Source organism: Canis lupus, chromosome 17, assembly GCF_003254725.2.
Source record: "Canis lupus dingo isolate Sandy chromosome 17, ASM325472v2, whole genome shotgun sequence".
Lineage (NCBI taxonomy): Eukaryota > Metazoa > Chordata > Mammalia > Carnivora > Canidae > Canis > Canis lupus.
Window position 1 is genome coordinate 3,685,787 of NC_064259.1, and position 22,268 is coordinate 3,708,054.

The following is a 22,268-nucleotide window of genomic DNA, read 5'->3' on the forward strand; positions in this document are numbered from 1 at the left end:
ATGTTCAAATCAGCTTTAGTGGAGGGTGCTCACATTGCTGGGTCCATGCATCCCCTCTGCCAAGGCCCTGGTCATCACCTTTCCCTTCTGCCTATTGAGCCATCACTCACTGGCCGGAAAAGTGAATTACCTGATATTTTACAGAGGAGATCATATCATTTTCAAGATTACTAAAAGTGTCATCTGTAGTGAAAGATTTTGGTGACCATCTAGGTGACACACAATCTGGTCTCTTTTCTAAGGGTATTGCGCACTAAGAAGGCCAACCCTTAAGGGAATTTGCAGAGCTGCTGATAATTTCATAATGCATGGCTTCCACAAAGCCTTAGTGGGGTAAATGGTTTTAGGGTTTCCTAAAGACATGGTTTGGTGGTGGATGGACAGATTGCATATGACATACCCTTGTCGGCAATCCTGCCAGCCTAGATCTTTGATTTCTTCTGCATTTTCCTAAGGAAATCCTGACTTCTCAGCTTTATTTTGGGTGGGCTCTAATTATGCCCCAGACTTATAAAACAACTGGTTAACCAATTAGAGCGACCTCTAGTTGCTCTGGATAGTATACTGGGACTAGACTCTTACTACTGCGCCCTTGTGATAAACACAATTACACTCTTCTCTCCATGGATGAATCAAAGCTCTTTCTGTAAAGGGCTGGACAGGAAATATTTTAGGTCCTGCGGGCCATGTGATTTCTGTCACAACTACCTGACTCCGTCTTTTTAGTATGAAAGTGGACAGACTATAAGAAAACAAAAAGTCATACTGTGTTCCAGTAAAACTTTATTTATATAACCAGGCAATAGGTCAGTCTTGGCCAGCAGACAGTATTTGCTGGCTTATAGTCTAAGCCTCTCAGAGGATAAACTGGCAAATTATCATCACCAAAATAAATTAGCCAAGACTTGCAATTACGTTAGTTTTGACGATTTTCTTCCAGAATTTGTGTTTATAGTCATCCTGCCCTGGAGCTGATTGGGATCTGACCCTTGTTATAGATTTGTAGACAAACAGTGCCGGCGATGCTGGGATGTGAGACACAGTGTCATCCCACTGCAAAGAACCTCTTTCTGCTGAGGTGTTTCCAGTGTTTTCAACTTAGGCAGGAATGGTCCCCCTAAATGATTAGGAGGACACAACTTGGCTGGCAGGGGAGGCCTAGGGGAGGGGAAGGGCTGAAGATACTCTGAGTGGTCCGCATCCTCTTGGGTGCGTTCATTCCAATTCTCCAAGTCTCGTAGCTTCCCAGTTCATGTCTTGCCACTGATGTGAAGGACCCGACATCAACATCAATGCAGCGTCTGGCCCACTGGCACCTGCTGGACTGAAGTGTGCTGGGTGGTAGCCAACACGTCCCTGCGGCTGCACTGGGCCAATGATTCTGTCAGATTAGTGGTTTAAAGGCCTTGGTACTCTGCCCATGTCTTAACCAAAATATTTATGCATGTGGACTTTTCTTTCTCTTTTAGTGAATGAGACTAACCAACACTATTATGAGCATCCAGGCAGCCTCTGATGAACTCCTTGTGCTCTCAAATACACCTGCACAGTGACCTCTGTTTCTCCCACAGCCTTGGCCGTGACACGCATTTCGTTCTAGGTGACTACAATTCATCATTTCTCTAGGTGCTCTATAATGTGCTGTCACAGTCCTCTTGCAATACCAACAGACTATTTGGGTTAAAAAAAATTTTTTTAATCATTTATTTATTCTAGAGAGAGAGAAAAAGCAGAAGCAAGATGGAGAGAGAGAATCTCAAGCAGCCCTGCTAAACGTGGATGCCAATGAGGGGCTCCATCTCACGACCTTGAGATCATGACCTGAGCTGGAATCAAAGAGTCGGATGCTCGACCGGCTGTGCCACCCAGGCCCCCCACCGGTAGACTGTTTATTAGCTAACCACGACAGGCCCAAATACCAACTCCTAATTTTTGTCATTTCTCTAGTCTATTGTCTAGAAACTCCCTTGGTACCAATTTTTGTATCTGGCAAAGTACTTGATGGCATCCAAGGGAAACTGGTGACATGAGATGTAGCCAGACAGGAGCTGTAGTGAATAGGTACCTAATGGCTCACAGAAAAGCCCAGGAAGCTGGGAGAGCCAGGTTTGGAAGGCGGGCACATATGAAGGACTCCAGGCAGGAGCTGGAACCACGGTCCAGACCAGACCTCTGCCCTGAGACAGAAAGGACACAGACCACTACAGCATCCACAAGACACAACTGTCAGAGCATACTTCCAGATACATCTCTGAGGCCATAAAATCCTTTTCCAGGCAAACCTGTCTGACACGGACAGGTAGGTTGGAGAGGTAAGCAGCTGCCTTGACTAGAGAGACCTTGAACTCTTGGTCCTATGGAGAGAAAAAAAGAATGATGAACTTTCCTGACAAAAGTTTTGTTCTTACATAAGTTTGAGTGGCATTTATCCATTATATTGAAAACTCATCCAAATTTAAAGAAATCACGTTGTATTCCTTATAAATAGAATATACCCTAACCTACAAGAAATATTCCCTAAAAACATCAAGCCATGTTCATATATCATTCATTCAAGATAGAACATTTCCAACAGGTGTGTTTGACCCATTTCTTCTCACATAGAGATTGGAAGCTGGGGGCTGGGGGGAGAGAAGGATATGATCCCAGAGACAAGTGTGGTCATGACGTTTCCAGATATGGTCATCAGAGATAGTAGGTCTTTGTTTAATTCGATTGCTTTTAGAAGCACCTGCGGTCTACCCCATCTGACCATCTTGCTATTTTCCATGGCCGTATAGATATCTAATTCTACTTTTTAGCCTTTTAACCTATCTGTTGAACAGCTTCTGCTCAAGAACTCTTTACAGCTGCCAGATTGGGACTCTGAGAGTCGGGACTCCCTTCCTCCACTGGCCTGTGCTGTGTCCTTGGTAAGTGACCCCAGCCTGCCGGGCTGGTCTTCTCGCTCGTAGGAGGGAGGGAGCCCCTCTGGAATTACGATTCTATAAATAGCCTTTTACGAGGGCTCTTACATGCCTGGCAGGCTATTTCCATCACTTGGTTACCTTGCATTTTAGTTCTTTAAACAAAATTCCAACCAATGCTCCTGTGAGTGGTTCTGTTCTCTGGCCTCTAGGAACTCCTGTTGACTTCACTCTGAAGAGTCTGCTGTGGGTGCTTCTGTGGGGTCATGAGGGGCTCTGACTGGGGGTAGGTCAGGGAAGGGTGGCAGGTGGGGCCTCTGACCCCACAGAGCTCATTTCAGGGCAACACCAGACAGGAAGCATGAATGAACGTTCTCACCTGCTCGTCTGCCCACCTCCTTCCTCCTGCACTACGGATGTAGGATCAGAACTCAATCCAGAAATTTCTGGATGCTTTTCCTTCCTTGTTTGTAATTAATGAATGAATTAATTTTGGGGGAGGGGCAAGTGGTTGATTTTTACTTTCTCAAAATCATGCACGGGTACCTAAAAGATGCTTCATGATGTGATAAGCAGGAAATCCCAAACCATCAGAGCCTGCATTCTACACAGAATGTAGAGCCAATCTGTCAAGTTTCAAGCCACAGGGACCTACGACATCAAACAACACGGGCAGAGTGTGTGAGGGGCTGTCAGTGTAAAGGATGACTCGTGAGTTTTTGGTTGTGCTTTTTAAAGACCAGTAATAGAAGTCCGTGCTGCAAGGATGCAAGCCCTACTTGGGGATGGCCGGATGGGGGTGCAGGCATTGCCAGGCTGGGCCGGACAAAAGTAGCCACACATTATGCTGTAGCCTGAACTCCAGAGACATACAAGTGCAGATAAAGATCATTAATGGTACAGACGAGGCTTGGTGCTTCCCTCTACGGGAGTAAGAAGCACGTAGAATTTTGCACGGACAGCTCGGTGTGGCCTTGCTCGGTGCTACCCGCTGCTTGTAGGAAGCCGGCGTGTGGAACGGTGACTCGGGCGAGGGCTGGGGTCACATGCTGTCTTGCCTGAATGATTGCATCCCCCACCGCACACAAACTCATATGTTGAAACTCTAACCCACAGCAGGTGGGGGCTTGGAGGTGGGGTCCCCGTGATGGGACGAACATCCATCTAAAGAGAAATACCAGGTCTGTCTCTGTCTGACTGTCTGTCTCTCCCACATGAGGACACAGCGAGGAGGCTGCAAGCAGGAGGGGAGCTCTCCTCAGGAGCCAAATCCGACAGCTCCCCGGTCTGGGGTTTCCAGCCTCCAGACCTGTGAGAAGTAGGTTAGGTGTCTTGCTTACAGACCTGTCTGTGCTGTTCCGTTAGGGAGGCCAGGCTGAGGGAACAGAGTCACACGCGAGACCCCGGACGCGGGAGGGGAGCCAACCCCCAAGGCCTACCCTGGGTTGTAGCTCCCAAAGGAGAAAACATTGAGCCCAAATTGTGGGTAAAATAATATACACAGATGGTGACCCAATCAGGCTCCAGGCAGATGCGTAGGATGTTCGGCCTAAGGTGACCAGACTGTTAAAAACAAAATACCTATGATTTTCACATAGGTTACTTTCCTCTTTTCTTTATGGAAAAAAAAAATTCTCTGTGCCTCCTTTCCCTATTTTCTGGTGAAATTCAGCAGAAGGTCAGGCCTTAACCTGAGACGGTCGTGGATTTAATTCATCAACTCCAGCACGTGGCTGGCCGCTTCCAGGCTACTGTTCCCACACTTCCCTTCCTCTCAAGGATTGGAAATGTTGTTTTCCAGGGATTATAGCTCATTCTTTAAAATGTTTAATATTTTACTCTTTAGGAGATTGGCTCCTAGCCAAAGAGCAATGTTAAAAATGGTTAAACTGCATACAGCAAGAGGCGTTTACCTGAAGGACGTCCAACGGCATGCATGTTCTGTTAAGTCATGTGGCAAGCCTCACACATTGAGGGTGAGGAGACGGGGTGCACGCGGAGCCCCCGAGGGCATTGTGGGGACCCCGTCCCCCCTGGGGACAGGGGCCACAGACCGGCAGAGCAAGCGGTGAGCCGGCAGGCAGGTGTACCTGAGCTCCAGGCCTGGGTCTCCCACCCCAGCACTAGAGTAAGAAGTAGGAGCATGATGCCCTGGGCCCTCGGCGTCCTGGAGAGGACGTGGAGGGGACAGCAGCGACCTGGCCTCCATCACAGCCTTTCCTCTGCCCCTACTGCAGAACACGCTGAGCCCTCCCCAGGGGAGAGACCCGACTTTGCATGCTCCCCTTCCATCAGGCCCATATACAGTCCTTTTGCTTTGGCAACAGAAACTAAAACTCCAACCTGTGTACCTCGTTCTGCACACCCCAGGCGGGAGAGAGACGTGATAACCGGAGAGGCTGGGGTGAGGGACACCAGCCACCGGTGCATCAGGACATGCTGAGACTCCACTGACAGGCCACCCAGCCTGGGGCCGAGGTGTTCGCCTCCCAGGAACCCCTTCCTCGTCGCCACTCTGCTGGCCACACCCAGACTGACCTCGAGGTCTCTACAGGCTCCAAGTCCAGCCTATTGACAGGAGAAAGATCAGAGGTCCAAGGGCTTGTTCTCAAGTCTTGCACAGTAAAAGACATTTTTTTAAAAAATGGGCTTATGGATTTTTTTCACAATAAATGACCCCAAAGATTCAGTTGGCTTTTCTGATTTGCTACCCATCAGTTAAATGGTCTATCACTATGCCCACATTCTCCCAAGGTATGTACCCCAAATCTGCTACATTTCTTTCCTTTATCCTTTTTAAAAATGTTTTATTTATTTATTCATGAGAGACACAGGCAGAGGGAGGAGCAGTCTCCCTGCTGGGAGCCCGACGCAGGACTCGATCCCAGGTCCCCGAGGTCACACCCTGAGCTGAAGGCAGATGCTCAACCACTGAGCCACCCCGGTGTCCCTCTTTCCTTTATCCTTCTTTCTCTTCCGAGTCCCTATCTCCACTCCAAGGTTCCTTATAATCATAGATTAAGATACATTATTAATCTGACCTTCCACCAAGTATTCAATTTAGAAGTTTTCCTGAGATTGTGTTACTCAGAGCTTTTAGGTTCCAGCCCTCATATGTTAGCTCGTGGAGCCCGTTAGCTTCCCAAACCGCAATCTTTGAATTTCTGGATTCTCCCTCACTCTTTTCATTTCTTCTGCAACATGACTAAGTTTTCCCTCTTTCTCTTTAATGATAAATTTGGTTTGAAATGTTACCAACACGTGGACAAGTTGGAAGACTTTTACAATGAAAGCCCACATACTGGGCACCTAGATCCACCGTTAACAGTCTACTGTCTGATACATCACGTGTCCACCCCTCTGGACTAATGCTGTCCTGAGCCCGCCTCCCTCATGCCATGTGCCGTGAACACGCCAGCAACAGGCAGCTCACACAAATGTTCCCGTCTTTCCCACCGCCTGTCCTGGAGCTGCAGGCTGAGGCACGCACACCTGCCTCCCACGCTGCAGGTGAGTGTTCACCAGGGAACCTGCCATCGCACAGCTTATCCTCGTCTTTTGGTCTCTGGTACCCACTTTCTGCTACTTGAATAGTTAAGCAAGGGCACGTACGTCCCATTTTAAATGATGGCAGCACTGCATTGCGATATATGGTAAGCTCCGGCAGCTAAACAATGCTGCAGGGAAAGATAAAGAAATGAAAGGAGGCATCGTGGCCATCACCAGACCTCAGCAGAAGTTTCTTGCTGGCTCACGTCACGGCTCCGTGCACGTCAGATGCCTTTCTTGGCTGAGCTTTTGAAGCAGTTGCATCAAGGATGGTGTCTTCTTCCGTTCGTGGCTCTGCTGCCTTCAGAGAGAGCGAGCACCAGGAAGGCAGTGCTGCATAGCGTTGACAGGCATGGACGGGGCGTATCCTTCTGGCCAACATCCCGCCTCTGCTATCGGAGGGGCTGGGAAATAGTCTCCTCCTTTCCCTGTGCCCAAGAAGAGGAAATCGGTTTGGTGAGTATCATAGGGTCCCAGAACCACCAGAAGAAAGTCTCACAAACTTGGGGACACGAAACAACCGAAGTTTATTCTCTCATAGTCCTGGAGACCAGATGTCTGAAATCAAGGAGTTGTGGGGTGTGCTCCCTCCAGCAGCTCTAGAGGAGAACCTGTTGTGTAGTCTCCTGTTAGCTTCTCCTGATGACCAGCAACCCTCAACATGCCTCGACTCACAGATTCATCACCCCCATCTCTGCCTCCTCGGTCACAGGGCCACCTTCTCCCTGTCGGTGTCTCTTCTCTTCTTATAAGGACATCAGTCGTATAGGATAAGACTAATGACTTGGCTCGATTACACCTTCCTAGATCCTATTTCTAAATAAGGCCACACTGGTGGGATTTCAGTGTATGTTTTTTTTTTTTTGGGGGGGTCACATTTCAACCCACAACAGTTAGTACCTCACTAGTCTCATCACAGATTCCAAGGAGAATTTCTTCTCCACCCGAAGAAGTTTGCCCTTGAAGCCATGCTGGGAATAGGACATGAACATTACCGGCGACAGGTGGTTCCACGCACCTTCTCAGGAAGGAAACTAAGAAAAGCTGGAATTTATAGCTCCCTGTGGAGCACTATTTCCTGTCATTTCTACTAAATTGTCACTCATAGGTGGTTTTAGGGCAGAAGGAAAGTCTCTGTCCAAAGCACACGCGTCTACCTTATCTGTAAGGTAGGTAGGATGTGTGACCGCTCTGAGCAGGATGGTGGGGTAACCCCGTGGGGCGATATAGAACTTTCACAGGTTTCTAGCATCTCTGAGCTTTGGGGAATGGACATCTGAGCGAGGAAGGGCACCATTGTTCTTTTATCCCGTAACTCAAAAAAAAAAAAAAACCAAACCAAAACAAAACAAACAGAAAAACAGAAAACCAACCTTAAACGTCCGTAGCTCCCCCCGCCAGCCTGCCTGCGATGCGACATCTCTGTGAACCGTAGTGAAGCAGGGCCTTGCGTCAGGACGTTACCGTTGTCACATGCTGAGCGTCGGTGTGCGATAATTACTTAATTCACAAACATCTACGGAGCGGCCAGCATGGAGCCACGGGGACTGCTGTCGCCATCGTGTCAACAGCCCCAGTGGACTGAAGAGTGGGGCCATACCTTGTTCTTCACGGCACCTGGTGTGGGGTCTTAGCACCCCGACACCATGAGTGTTTGCTGGACAAGTGAATAGATGAATCAGTGAATCAATAAATACATAATTTTAGAAAGATTTTATTTATTTATTTATTTATTTATTTATTTATTTATTTATGAGAGACACAGAGAGAGGCAGAGACAGGCAGAGGGAGAAGCAGGCTCCTTGTGGGGAGCCCGATGAAGGACTCAATCCCAGGACCCTGGGGTCACCCCCTGAGCCGAAGGTAGAAGCTCAACCGCTGAGCCTCCCAGGGGTCCTGATAAATAGATAATTTTCAAGAAGTGAAATGTTTGCTTTGATAAGATCCACTAGAGATAATTAGGTCAGATGCTCAGTTATGCTTCAACAAAACCAATAAAACCCAAGAACATAGTCTCCTAATAAGAGCGTTTCTGCCTTAACTAATGTTTTTTTTTTTTTTTTCTTTAGAAAAACCATAAGGTAGGCAGGTTCAATCAATGAAATAGATATAGTGATGATGTTTTCCAAAACTGTTATCAGGATACAAATTTGACACAAGAGGTAGATTCCAAAATATAAATGCAGAAATTCTACTAATGCATACAAATTGTATCATGCAATCTTGGTGAAAGGCAATTTGGCTATCTGTACCAAAATCTATGGAAAATGTCAAACACTTTGACCTAATAATCGTACTGCTGGGAATCGACCCAAAGAAATAATCCAAAGTATTGAACATGCTTTGTGAACCAGTATTTATGATAACATTGTGTTTGACAGCGAAAAATTAGAAACAGTCTCACTGTCCAACAATAGGGGAATAACTAAGAAAATTATAGGACATGATTATAACAGTCTTTAAAATAATGTTTTTAATGAGCTTAGAATAATAATATGAAAGAATTTATATTACAATAAAAGAACAGGAGGCAAAATCATATCATGATGGTGTCTGTATTAAATATCAATAAATCCGCGCATAAAACTGAGTGGCAGTACACAAAAACGTCAATAGTTATTGTTTCTGGAGTGTGGAACTTGAGTGGTTTAAAATTTTCTTCTTCCTGCTTTTCTTTATTTTTCAAATTTATGGCACTGAGTATTTTGTAACGGGAAACATAATAAGCGCTTGGAAATAAAGGCACAAATGAGGTGAAAAATTAAATTACATTAAATGTTACATTTATGGAAAAGAATATCATAAAATTATCACTGCCTTGGAAAACTCGAAGAATGAGTTTACTGTGCATACGGGGGCTAAATTGAAATAATAAAACAGTTGGAGGCCACGATTTCTGAATGTTCGCAGGCTTTGACTAATTTGCAGAGGCAGACAGGGAGCCCTGGGCCTGACAGGCCACCTCCGGGGCCAGGCTGGTCAGTGCCCCGACCATCTCCGGGCCCTCCATCCCCTGTCCCCCACCCCCCGCCCGTGTTCAATCTGCCAACTGCCATGAGCTCCGACACCATAGATGCTGGCAGGAAAGAACGGCGCGGACAGACAGCCACTGCATTCAAACAGGTCACTTAGCAAGGAAGGGAGTCTGACGACATTCACATCAGAGCAGCCAGTCTAGGAGCCCGTCTCCCTCCTCGAGGGATGGGAGACACCTTCTCCGGTGTGGTATCCGGCGCTGAGTCCCGCCCCGGCCAACATCGCCCAGGGAGGCCGCACACACGCCTTACACTGGGGGTGTTTAAGAAAGAAGTCCGTTTTCTGCTGGGGGCTCACGATCAAAGAGAAATCCCCTCCTGTTCTCATCTGCTTTTTGTTAGAAGAGTCCAGCTACCGAATAGCAACAGGAGATCTCTAAATACGACTGTTAAAAAAAAAAAAGAAAAAAAAAAAGAAAACCCCCGGGGCCTTCATTTGTCATGTTTGCACCCACCCCCTCCATGAGCTGATAACATTTATTTTATTATATTTTTTAATCAAAGGTCATTTGCTTTTCTGGGAAACTGAACACACACACACACACACACGCGCGTGCGAACAATTGGCCGGGCATTGTTCTGAGGATGGAAACAGCAACCACACGCGAGCTCATCCCGCTGCAGGACACTTCAGAGCATATTGGGGGGCCTTCACCAGGGGGGAGGCGAGGCAGCACAGGTAGAGAAAGGTCGCGCGTCTGGTGGCTTAGGACAGAGAGCCTGCGGTGATGTCTGACTTCTGGAGGGACGTACAGGTTAGGAATAAGAGTTTGGAAATGCTCGAGGCCTGAGTGCTCCCTTCGCCCGCCAGTGCTCTCTCCTCCCGCTGCTGGGCGCTGTGCAGTGAAAGCGGCCACGCAGCCCTGGGGAGCAATTCGCTTCCGACTTGTCTGCAGTTGTCCCGGAGTCACCTGGACAGAGGCAGTTTCCCCCCACACCTGTGACTCTTATCTTTGTCTGCACCGAGGGAGGCACCTGACGGGCTGAGCACTGGGTGCTACACTATATGCCGGCAAATCGAACTCCAATAATAATAATAATAATAATAATAATAATAATAATAAAATACATATAAAAAAACCTTGAGAATTCTTTGAATGTCAAGCCCCTGATTATCTTTCCGCATAATGAAGGTGGTTTTCTGTTTTGTATGGTTAAACCTCTACTTGCGTTTTGACAGGTTGTAACTTTCGGGGAAAAAAAAAATCTCTGCGTTAAGAGACGGTCAACAAGAAAGACATAGGAGGTATTTGGGTTGAGATTTTGCAAAATCGTGGCGGGTTACATGACCTTTTAATGAGCCAGCCGAGCTTTGCACGGATCATGGGCTCTCTGTCCACTTCTGCGAGTCTCCTCTGAGCCTCCTGGCTTCCTGGAGGGGCTCCTGCAGAAGGGGGTGGAGGGGCTGCAATGAGAAGTCGGGGCCCCACGTGTATGAGGCCTCCAAGATTTTTCTCCAAAGCTGGCTTCCTGCTGATTGATACCAAGGTCATTCATTATGCAGAATCATTAGTCACATCACATTACTTCTGCAATCAGGCTTTTGATGATCAGTCTTAAACTTAAAAAAAAAAAATCACAATTCTCAAAAGGCACAAAAGAGACGATACATTTGTCCAGCCCATTATACTTCCGTGGTGTTGCTCACTTGCCTGATCCTTTCTGTACCTAAAGCACTGCTCTGTTTTATGTCCTTGGCCTTTTTTTTCTTGGTCACTTAATTTGCCATCCTACGTGTAGGCCCAGTGTTTTCTGGAAGTATCTGGAGTCCTGACCGCGAGAACCGGGCACTTGCTCCACAGAATGGGCTGCTCAGACCCCATGCCCCTCATGTGGCAGTCGGTTCTCCCTCTGATTGTTTCCAGGAATGTTGTCTTCTCCCCGGAAGCCAGCTTCTCACGGGCGTGGGCTCCCTAGTGTCACGGGCTGCCTCCTCGGAGCCCCCCGCAGGGGCCTAGGATGAGACCCCGAGCTCCCGCAGCCCTGCTGCCCAGGGGAGGCTGGAAGCAGCGGTTTGCAATGTCATCTGCAAATGTTTGGGTTTGTCAGTGGGGGTGCATCAGCTGTGAGAGGAGATGCCCTCTGTACCCTAAAGGCCAAAGCCATTCAGCATCGTGGCTTTGGGGAGCTTGCGGCTCTGCACAGCCGTCGGGGCGGGGGGCCATCCGGGCTGCGGGGCAGGGTCCCTCCTGCACGGTGCGGCCACCGTGCACAGGCACAGAGCGACACCACCCTCGCTCCTTCATCCCCCTCCGCGCAGGAGGGACCCGGGCACGGGGAACAGAGAGAGGGGCCTGGCCTCGCCGTTGCCTTGGAGACGGGCTGGTGGGGCGTCTCTTCCCCCTCATTAACAGGCCCGTCCATTTGCAGCGGATTTTCTCCTCCATCCCTCCTGCTATTTGTGCCTCTTAAGCAGACCCTAAAAACCTTCCCCTATTTGTAAGGACAAATAAAAAATGACATTCTGCGAGGCCTTCGGCACTTAAAATCCGAACAGATAATGTGCAGTTTCGTTTGTGATGCCAATTCGCAAGGGCCCCCCAGCAGCCTGTTCTTGGGGTCCCCGTGGGGGGCGAGGCTTTGTGATGACATGCAGGCTGCTCTCCCGTCCCTGCATTTCCCCCTTTCCTCAAAGCTTTCCTGCCACTCGGCTTCTCTATCATCTCGGTGCTATGATCGGGTACCCCGATCCCTTCTGCGGGTGGAAGACCTCACCAGCACCCAGACTGGGGTTCACAGAGCTATCTCCCAACACGATACACGAGGAGAAAACGGGGCACGGAGGATGGTGCTTTTATACACGGTGAAGCGCAAGTTTTACTCGGGCAAGTGTTACAAGAAGAAAAACCTCCCGGTATTTCCCATACCTGAGACCCTTATGTTTCACAACAGAATATTGAACGCTTCGTTTATTTTTGAATATTTATTTATTTGAGAGAGAACGAGCAAGCGCACAGGGCGAGGGGTGGAGGAGGAGAGCCTCCATCAGACTCCCCGCTGAGCCCCACTCCTGCCCGAGTTGGGGCTCGATCCCGGGACGCTGAGATCATGACTCTGAGGCAAAATCAAGAGTCAGGCACGTGGCCAGCTGAGCCACTCGTGCGCCCCAAATATTGAACATCTTAAACGTGAGTTCCATGTCACCGAGCATGTTCCAGGCATTTATTTTATTTAGCCTCCTTCAACCCTCCCGCGTCTGGGGTGTCGAGACTCTTCCTTCCCGCACCCCTGGCGGCTGCTGTGACCACGGTGAGTGAGCAGGTGTCCAAACGGGTTCTAAGGGGATGGGGTGTCTGCCTCCCTGACCAAGCCGGGCCTACCACATGTCTCTCCCCCGCTGTGGGCTTCCCCGTGGGGACGGCGAGGCCCCAACCACGGTGAAATCATACGGTAGAAGGCCACTCCATCCCCTTCTCAGGTGGGTGACACGGCTCTGCCTGCTTCAGAAAGATGCTTGGCCCGGTGTCCGCTTCTCTGGCTCCGGAAGCAGGCCTGAGTCGAGGAGACACAGGTGGTAGGAGACAACGCCCTTCCTCTTGCAGGTAAGCGCTCCTGCTTGTATATTGGTTGGCTTTGTTTTCAGGCAGCATTCCCCCTAATTCAGCTGTACTTTTTCCCCTAGGCCAGCCAGTCCCCCACTGCTCACGGTAATTTTTTTTCTTTCTTTCTTTTTTTTTTTTTTCTGAAATGGCAAATCCTTAGTGTCTTGCTACCTTTCTACAGAGATAGGAGAGGCCAGAGAGGGGCGGACGAATGAGGCCTACGAGGCTGACTTGTCACCCCACCACCCAGGAGAGCTGTAACCACTGTCTTCCTTTCTACAAACCCACTGGACAGGTGTACGTTTGAGCCAACTTTGGTCGTTTGAGCCAATTTTGGTAAAATGAGGTCCCTGGGGCTGGAGGTGCCTCCTGCAGTTGGACAAAGAGTGTGGTCCAGCCCGTCGGCCCTGCCATTCTGTCACCCTGGAGACAGAAGGGGCAACAGCAGGACCAGGTCCCCAGAGCAGGGGGTGGGGGGAGCTCAGGAAAGGAGGAAGGCGCAGAGGTGGCGAGCCTGAGCTGGACCTCACACTGCCCACGGGCTCGCCATGCCTGATGGCTGCAGAGGGCTGCGGGTCCGAACCAGGAGCAGGTGCGCGGGAGGGAAGTGGGGGAGCAAAGCCTCGCAGGGGCGGACAGCAGGAGAGGAAGGGCCTGGATGGTGTCGGGGAAGGATGCTTGGCGATCGTCACCGGGCCGGGACTGTGCTGCCTTCACCTGAGCTGTCTTACGGCTTCACGGAGGAGAGAAGGAGCCCCCCAGCCCCACCATGGCTGCAGGAGGCTTTGAGCCATCAGCTGTCATGGGCCTCAAAAGACTGGAAGTTTCCGTTTGTTACACCTGTCGTTGGATGTGTTCCTCTAAGAGAAACACTTAACCAGGGCTGAATTAAGGCCAAGGAATGATGACATTACCCCAGGCCTGAAGAAGCTGTCACTCAAGATGCAGGCCTGGGCAGCTGGGAGACGAGGCTCCCTTCCCCAGAGCAGAGGGGTGCCCGGGCAGACAAGGTGGGTGCCGCCCCCACCGATCCCCTGCCTCAGCCTCAGCCCCAGGCTGGGCCCTGCTGACCAGCCACGAGGGGCCACCGGGGAAAAACCCTCTGGGGAGGGTGAGGAGATGGGGATGGCCAGGCAGATGGGTCGTCAAGACTTTGGAACTAGATAGAAGAAGCCCTTAGAGAACCTCAGATCTGACCCCAACTATTGCTTTCTGTAGGCAAGGAACCACCTGAGGACCACGCCCAGCCTTATGGACCTTGGCCAAGCCTTTCCATGTCCTTGAGCCTCCGGACCCTGATTCCTGGCCCAGCCCTCAGCCTGCCAGTGTGGTGCCTGTTACAGGGTTCGCAGAACACGGCACAGTTGTAGGTGGTGCTGTGCTGTCAGAGAAGGGTGACGGGTCCCCTCCAGGGGCTCTGGGACTCCTGTGGCCTGAGGGGAGGGCAGAGGAGAGGGTCCAGGTGAAAGAAACAGGGCAACAGAGCCTTCCTGGGTGGCCGCTGGCCTCTGAAGACAAGGCAAGGATCCTTGCTCCTTCTCCAACATCCCTGTGCCCTGGAGGATCTCTTGAGTTTAAAAAATGGAAGCTTTCAAAAAAAAAAAAAAAAAAAAAGAAGCTTTCCCATCTCTTCCCTTTGTAAATAGAAGCTGAATTAACAATTAATCTTCTGGCCTGTTTCATTCTGGAACTACAGCTCTGTTTATGGGCGTGTCCCTGAGGATCTCCAGCAGGTAGAGCTAGGACAGCCACGGGCTTGCACGTCAGGCCCAGCAATGTGCAAGTCCGAACTGCACCATTGCAGAGACTTAGGGAAATCATTTTTTTTTTTTTCTCTCATGAGTTTGGGTTTTTGTGAGCTGTAAATGGTGACAGTGTTACAGATCTTATAGATGCTTTAATGGCTGATAGAATTAGTGCCTGTGGAATTGGTCCTCACTGATTCTGGGACATATTAGACACTCCCCAACTGTCAATGATATGTGGATCATTGCACAGTTACAGTTTTTATTTTTTCCTTCTAATGCTCACTACCTTGTTTGAAAACAGAAATTCTATTTCCTGTCATTTCCTGCAACATTCTGATCTATGCTCCTGAGCCTAGCACAGTAGGTGCTCAGAACACATGGTTGACGATGTATTTTGAGATGATAGCACTGAGAGCACCCCAGAAACTTTTCCTAACATGATTAATGCAGATGCAGATGTATAGCAGGGGAGTCATCCGGAAACAGCCCAAGGAGAGATGGAGCATCACCAGGAGGGGCCCAAGCTGAGGGGACGGAGTTCATCTCACCACCTCATACGGCTGCTCCAGCATCATGTGATTTACAAACGAAATACACATCTGCTATATGTTAGCAAATTGAACACCAATAAAAAATAAATTAAAAAAAAATAAAGAAATACAGATCTGTGGGGTAAACTGATAACCCAAACACAAAATGAGTCACTGCTCTATTGGGATCCCAAACCTCATTTACAAAACAATGACTTCCCTTTAAAATTAATAAGTACTTGGATAGAGTGTTCAATGTGTGATGATACAAGCATCACGTTTTCTAGAAAAAAAAAATCAGTGAGAAGGAAAAATAACAATTATTGTTGGTTCCAGATAGGAGCAGAGAAACAGTTTCTGATACTTTATCAGAAATTAATAACAAGATTTGGTTTGGCGTGTATGTGATTCATGTGCATTTTGAAAAGAATAATTCCTCCAAAGATGATTTAAAAACAAATATATTCAATTCACTAATAGTCACTGCTCGCCTATTATATTTCGGGTAATATGTTATATTTTATAAAAGACAAGATTTTTTTTTCTCCAAGTGCTACCAGTCTAGAGGAAGAAGCACACAAGAATAGTAACTCATCTTCCTAGTTTACAGAAACAGAAACGGCCTTCATAGGCCCAATGCCTCCCTGTGGGACCAGAAACCTGATATTGCAGGAGTAGGGAGGATCAGGACATGAGGAGGAAAGGGTGGTTTGAGGCAAAATCCAGATGGGCTTCAAGTCCACACTAAGGAGTTCTAGCTGTCAGCAAATATTTGGTTTCAGGTTCTGTCTTTTGATTCATGCAATTTTTTTTTTTTTTTTCCAAGAAGAAGCAGCTCTGTCATAGTCAGATGATGTATGAAGAGCACCGGGAAAGAGTGAAGAATTGACTTGCCCGTGGGGACCAGGGTACTGGGCAAGCACCTACCTGGGAAGCAGGGCTTGGGGGCCTACCTGGGTGCCTCTGGGCCTGCTCGTGCTCTTTCTGCCTTTCCCTCTCTGCGAGGTTCCCCACCGAGGGATAGCGCTGCGTTGGTGATGGAGTTCCCTGGAAGGGGTCTGGCGTGGGGCTGCGGCAGCACACGAGGGAGCGAGCCCTCTCCAGCGGGGCAGGGGAGAGGAATCTGCACTGTGCTGGAGGTGTAGATGGGGTGGGAGCTTGGGATCGATCAGGACCTTGACTTCCCACAGCCGTGTTTACTCGGGGGTGAAGAGCTGCCTCTTTTCAGATGCTGGGGTTGACGCCAAGGGTGACAAAAATGCAGGCCAACTTATAAAGGGGGCAGAAAGGGCTCGTGCCGGGTGCTGCAGTGCCTTCCGTGGGAAACAGTCCCTGTCCATACCCTCCTCCCTGCTTTCCTCGTCAGTTCTGCAGCAGGCCCCTGGTCTCCGCACGCAGTCTCCAGGGCAGCTTCCTAACTGGACATCCCTAGGAAGTCACTCCCCAGTTGAAGACATCTCAGTGTCTTGCTATGGCTCCAGAATAAGTGTCGGTCGACAAGCACCAGGCCCCAGGGCTTGAGCCCTTCTCTGTCTCATGTCCGATTTTCTCCCATCCACCAGGAATTCACCCTGATGCTCCCCGTCCCTGACTGATACATGTGGTCCCGTTAGCGGTGGCTTTGGGGACAGACCGTGACCCAGGTCTGGAGGTCAGTGTCAGCGCAGAGCCACCTCCAGGTCACTGCATTCCAGCCCCCAGGGGCCCGGCGTGTGGCCACCCTGGCCCTGTCTGAGCACTGCCATCCCGGTCATGAGAGGGCAGCCAACGTCCAGGAGACCCCACACTGCCACACTGCCCTGGTGCTGGGGTGGGCTCGCTTCTGAAGGTTCTGGCCCTGGATGCCAGCATCGGATGGGCGGGGACTCCTTGCTCATCCCACATGTCTAAATAACCTAAACCTGAGGTCTCCCAATGTCATAGCTGAGCGTTAACACACCGCCGACTGTTTGCACCCCCTGGAAATGGAGCTGGTTTGGAGACATGTTGGGGATTTCCTAGGAAGGAAATGAGAAACATTCTTAGAAGGCTCAGTGACTATGAAATCATCACAGAGTTCTCCCCCTGCCTGTTGGGAGACCCAGGGAAGTTGTAGGGAATTGAGGCTTAGAGGGCCGTGGGCTGGTGGATGGGCACCCGCGGGGCTGATGGGAAGAGGTGGCACTGAGGTGTGACTCGGCCACCTGGAGAGCGGTCACTGCTAACTCTGGGAGCCTCCGAGGCCATCGATGCCCTGCCTGGTGCCAGAGATCCCGAATGTGACAGGGCTTCCATGTCCCCCAGTCACATATAGACCCAGGTGATTGTGACATGCACCCCCTGCCAGATAACAACCACTGTGAGAGGCAAGGCTGTCCACGCACAGAGCAGCACAACCAGAACGTTGTCAGTTCTCCACACCTTGCTCAGAAGCTCAGTAAAATAAAACAAATAAGACACAATAGGAAGTCCTTGAAGGATGGCGTTTGTCTGAGACCTTGTCCTGTTGTACTAATTCATCAGATGGGGCGTCAAGCATTTTAGTGATTAATAATGTGAAAAACATTAAAACTCAGGTCCAGGTGAGGAATGCACCCGTTACCTTATTCCAGAGCAGCGAGTGTGCCTCATAGCCCGGATTCTGGAACCCCCTCGTGTAATGCAACACATTGGAGCTTGGTTTCACAGGCAAGAACACCACTGCGGGCAAATTCTGAGAGTAGGTGTCTGAACGGTGCTTTGAGGACGGGTTAGTGTACCACGATGCTCCGTAAATCCGCCACTTGAAGACAATGAGCACAACCTGTAAATTAATTGAGAATCAGATGGAAACAGGGTTTACAGAGGAGGACGGTGAGGACAGGTGTGTGCTGCAGGGGTTGCGGCTTTCGTGACACTCCGTCTTGCAGCCTAAGATTCATAAAGCGCCAACAGGTGCCCGGAGAGCCCTTCCAGGGGCCGCTTTATCCTGACTGGTGCAGATCATTTCACGAGAGGTCAGCCACGACACGGAAGCATTCGATGAATCCTCTGGCTGCTTCTGAAGGTGCTGGTGTGTCTCACCTGCAAAGAGATTTGCTTCCTGGGAAAGGCTGCTCATGGAAACGTCCTCAGAGAAGCCCAGGCAAATAGGCAGCGCTCTCTGAATCCAGTGGGATAGTTCCTTCTTTCTTTCAAAATTCCCAAGGATTTAGATTATGTTTCTTGAAGAAGCCAGCTTTTATCAATATCTTTTATCCAGTTTGGCTTTCATAACACTGAGAACATGCTAAATGCCTTTTTGTTTTTTTCTGTTTTTAATTCAAAGGGTCAGAACTAATCAGGTCAGAAGTGTGTCTGTGCATCTGTGTGTGTTTGTGTGTATGTCTCTGCCAGTGTATGCGTCCCTGCGTGCATCTGCGTGTGTGCATGCACGAGTGTGTGTGTGTGGGATGGTACTCAGGAGAGGATGGGCAATACTTTGGTCTTGCCATATGGCTTGTATACAAATATAGATTGTAGAAACTTCCCCACACTAAATTAGGCATCTGTGCTTGACAATATTGCCTGAAGTTAGGCTTTCAAAATAAAGATAATCATATTAATGATTTTACATTAAGGCGTTCTGCTGACTTTTTGTTTGGCAAGTGGAATTTCCGAATTGTGTTCCTTGGGCTGGGACTGTGACTTCCCCTGCATTCACCCAGCAGTCCATAGGACCAGGGGCATGTTGGTCTTCTTCTCGACAGAGGTCAGATGTGTCATCTCTCTTTTCTGGACACTGCTGGGTTGCCCATATGATCCTATTTCCATGCCATTCCAAACTTCTGCCCCAGGAAGGGCTGGTGGAGCCCTTTCCCCAAACCTTTCATGCCCCAGAGATGAGAGATTCCAATCGCCATTGAACTCAGAATCCATTCACACTTGTGTCTGGGAACGAGAACCCCTGCCTCTCATCCTACTCTGTTTGCAAAGCGCAGATTCTTAGCCAGGTGGGCCTGGGGGGCGGGGGTGGGGGTTTTTAATTTCCCTTTTATTTGTGGCCACAGCTCATACAGCGTCTCTAGGATGGAAATGAAACAAGGACCATAATCACAGAGCACAACTAGGCCTTTTGTTGATTTGTTTGATCAGAGTCAGTACTCCGTTCTGCTCAGATCACCCTCAAGCAGCCACGCTGTCCTCCGGAGCTGAGGTAGCTACAAGTGCTTGCTCCCTCAAAGTCTCTCCTTTGTCATGTGTCTACACTTGCCTTTGGAAGATCAGGATTATCTATGTTTTCCGGTAGTGTTTCCTTGGGGAATTCTAGGGCGCAGTTGTACCTTAATAATAGTGCACTGTACATCCCCAGCGTCTGAAGGCACATGCCAGACATACCAGGGAAATAAATCATGCGTCTCTCTTCACTCTCAAAAAAGCCTGCTGCTCCATCAGCAGAGCCTAGCAGATACCCAGACGAGCTTTATGAGAGACCCGCAGGCAGAAAGCCCCCAGCAGACCGCAACGGAATTACCCCCGGCCTTCTGCATATGCTGGTTACAGATGGAAAGAAAGTGACCAGCAGTTGGCTTTGCTTTGAAAAGCCTAGGAGTTCAGGCAAGCGGCTGGTTAGCCTGGTCAACCAAATTCGAGCCCTAACATCTGGTATGAGTGTGGACGTCACTTCAGAGTATATATGGGGTTTAACATGCACGGAGGTGCTTCAGAGACCACAAACATTTGCCCTCAATACCATTTCACGGTGATCTTGAGCCTGACAGCAATCCTGTGAAGATTTTTTTTTTTTTTTCCTAAAATTCCCCTACTTTGGAAGAAACGGGAGCTCAGCTCAGAAAAGTGATGTGGCCTGTGGCACACGGAGAGAAAGTGGCAGAGAAAGTGTGTAAATACACGAGTCTTGACTTTTTCCTTAGAACCGGTCGTGCTGTCCCATGTTGGGCAAGCAGAAGGCTCCATCCAGCACCAGGCCCCGAAGCTGGTCTTGGCAGGGACTCGGGTCCTGCCGCCTCAGGGCCATTAGCCTCCAACATGCAGCAGGAACTTAGTCACCCTGCCCGGGACAGTCGCTCTGGTCTAATGAGGCTCGCGGGTTGAGTCTGGCCATGGCAACCCAGAAGTGCTGCGATCCCATACTTCGCGCCTAAAACTGGTACAGACGTGGATGGGACAGCAGCTGGATCAGCCTGTAAGGAACGGCGTGTGAGACAGAGGACCGTGGCGATGGAAGCTTTTTGAATCGTGGTAACCATGTGCTTTGGGCTGTGGAATCCATATTGAGTGAAATTAATTGGAAGAAAACCAGGTAATCTTTTGTTAATCGCCTGTGACGTAGACAGGTCTGGCAAGGGGGAAGGACGCCCTTGTCTTTGCCCGCAGACATCTCCCACTTGGAGTATTTTCCGTCCCCAGCAACACCGACACTCTGGATTTCTCCACCAACTCAGTCCACACGGACACTTTCTATCTCGGAAAAACTGTTCTCATGTTACTATTGAAAGTAGAATTTAATTTGTCACGAGAGCTTATGCGCTGCCTCCCCAACCACCTTGTGAGTTAGTTCCACAAGGCTAGGCATTGGCATCTGTACGCGTGTATAGTATATTTTCGATTTCTTTTTGTTTCGGGTATCTTCCATATGCAAAAGGCAGTCCTGTAGAAGGTCGAATTCGCAGTAAATATGCAGTAGATGTGAGTAGTTGGGTAGTGTGCTCCGTCCCCCGTCAGTTTGTCCCGGAACTACCTGATGATAATATCAGATCAGCAGATTTTTATGGGACAAACCATTTTTCAGACTTAATTAACACTTGAGTTTTGGGGAGGAGGTGACATATTCAACAATAAAAACTGATATGTAATCTTGGAGTGTCCAAACAATCCAAACTAAGGAGTTGTAATGTTCTCCACAAGAAAGTTCAATTAAGTAGTCATTTTGATGTGACACCTAGTCAACCTGCTCCCAGGTGATTTTTCACCCCAACTTTATTTATCTACCCACACATCCGTGTATCCATCTATCATCCATCCATCAATTCACTCTTTCAACAAATATCTATTTCTTTTTTTACATCAGACAGCATCCTACACTATTAGGATGTAATGTTGAAAAAGACACACAAAGCAGGCTAATGAAATGACAAGAAATCAGAATGGTGAGACAGAAAGCAGAAGGACTGTAAAGAAACCAGGAAAATATCCCGTAACAGTAACTATCATGCAGAAATCGAATAAGGTCCCAGGCAGAGCAAAAGCCAATGCCAGTGTCCGAGGAGGGGGTGAGCTTAGTAATGTTGTCAAGTGCCTGGAGGAGCCAGCGTGCCTGGAGTGGGAAGTGAGAGGGCCGGAGCAGGAGGGCCGCTCTGCGGAGCTCAGAAGGCTTGTAAGGAACCCATGAGGAGGGCTTTATGCACCAGGTTGAAGAATTTGCATTTTATTCCACATGAGGCAGGAAACAAAGGAAGGTTGAAGGTTCTAAGTTGGTGTGTGTGTGTCAGGATGGTGGTTGCTATCATATGCTCTGCGTTTTTAAAAGATCACTCTGACATGTGCCAACCAATTGATGATCTGGAAAGAAAGGAAACAAGGATGTCCATTGGGATATATATATATTTTTTAGCTTGACTTAGGGATGACGGGATATGGAGGTGACCTGCACAGTTGCAGCTGATATAGAAATAAGTGAACACGCTTTGTGGGTCTAATAACCCGGACTTCTTGGTGAGTTAGATGTGACGCGGTGGCAAGGAGGGGAAAGACAATAATTTCTATTAGAACAGGGAAGAAAACTCACAAGCATCCCAAAAACAAAGACTGACGGTGACCTCCTGTGCCGTCGTGGTGGGACTTTCCAAGACCGGAAGGCAGGTGGAAGAGGGCAGAGAAATGTGTCTGTTGACCAGTATGCACGCAGGATCTGGAGACAGAAAATCTGTATTTGCATTTAAGAAATTTTTCAACCGGCTCCATCTCCTTTCTGAGGCAGAGCACCCAGCTCTGTGCCCAC

At 49.0% G+C, this 22,268-nt stretch overlaps 2 long non-coding RNA genes across 2 annotated transcripts; one reads left to right on the top strand and one right to left on the bottom strand.

Moving 5' to 3' along the window:
* Positions 1-801: 801 nt before the first annotated feature.
* On the bottom strand, positions 802-17,300 carry LOC112665113 (uncharacterized). The gene is made up of 5 exons (XR_003140228.3): positions 16,264-17,300; positions 7,829-8,112; positions 6,635-6,883; positions 5,258-5,474; positions 802-2,354 (listed from the first exon to the last, which is right to left on the bottom strand). It is a non-coding gene; the product is annotated as an uncharacterized LOC112665113 (long non-coding RNA).
* On the top strand, positions 13,557-14,649 carry LOC125752837 (uncharacterized). Its single transcript, XR_007403276.1, has 2 exons — positions 13,557-14,042; positions 14,251-14,649. It is a non-coding gene; the product is annotated as an uncharacterized LOC125752837 (long non-coding RNA).
* Positions 17,301-22,268: the final 4,968 nt, after the last annotated feature.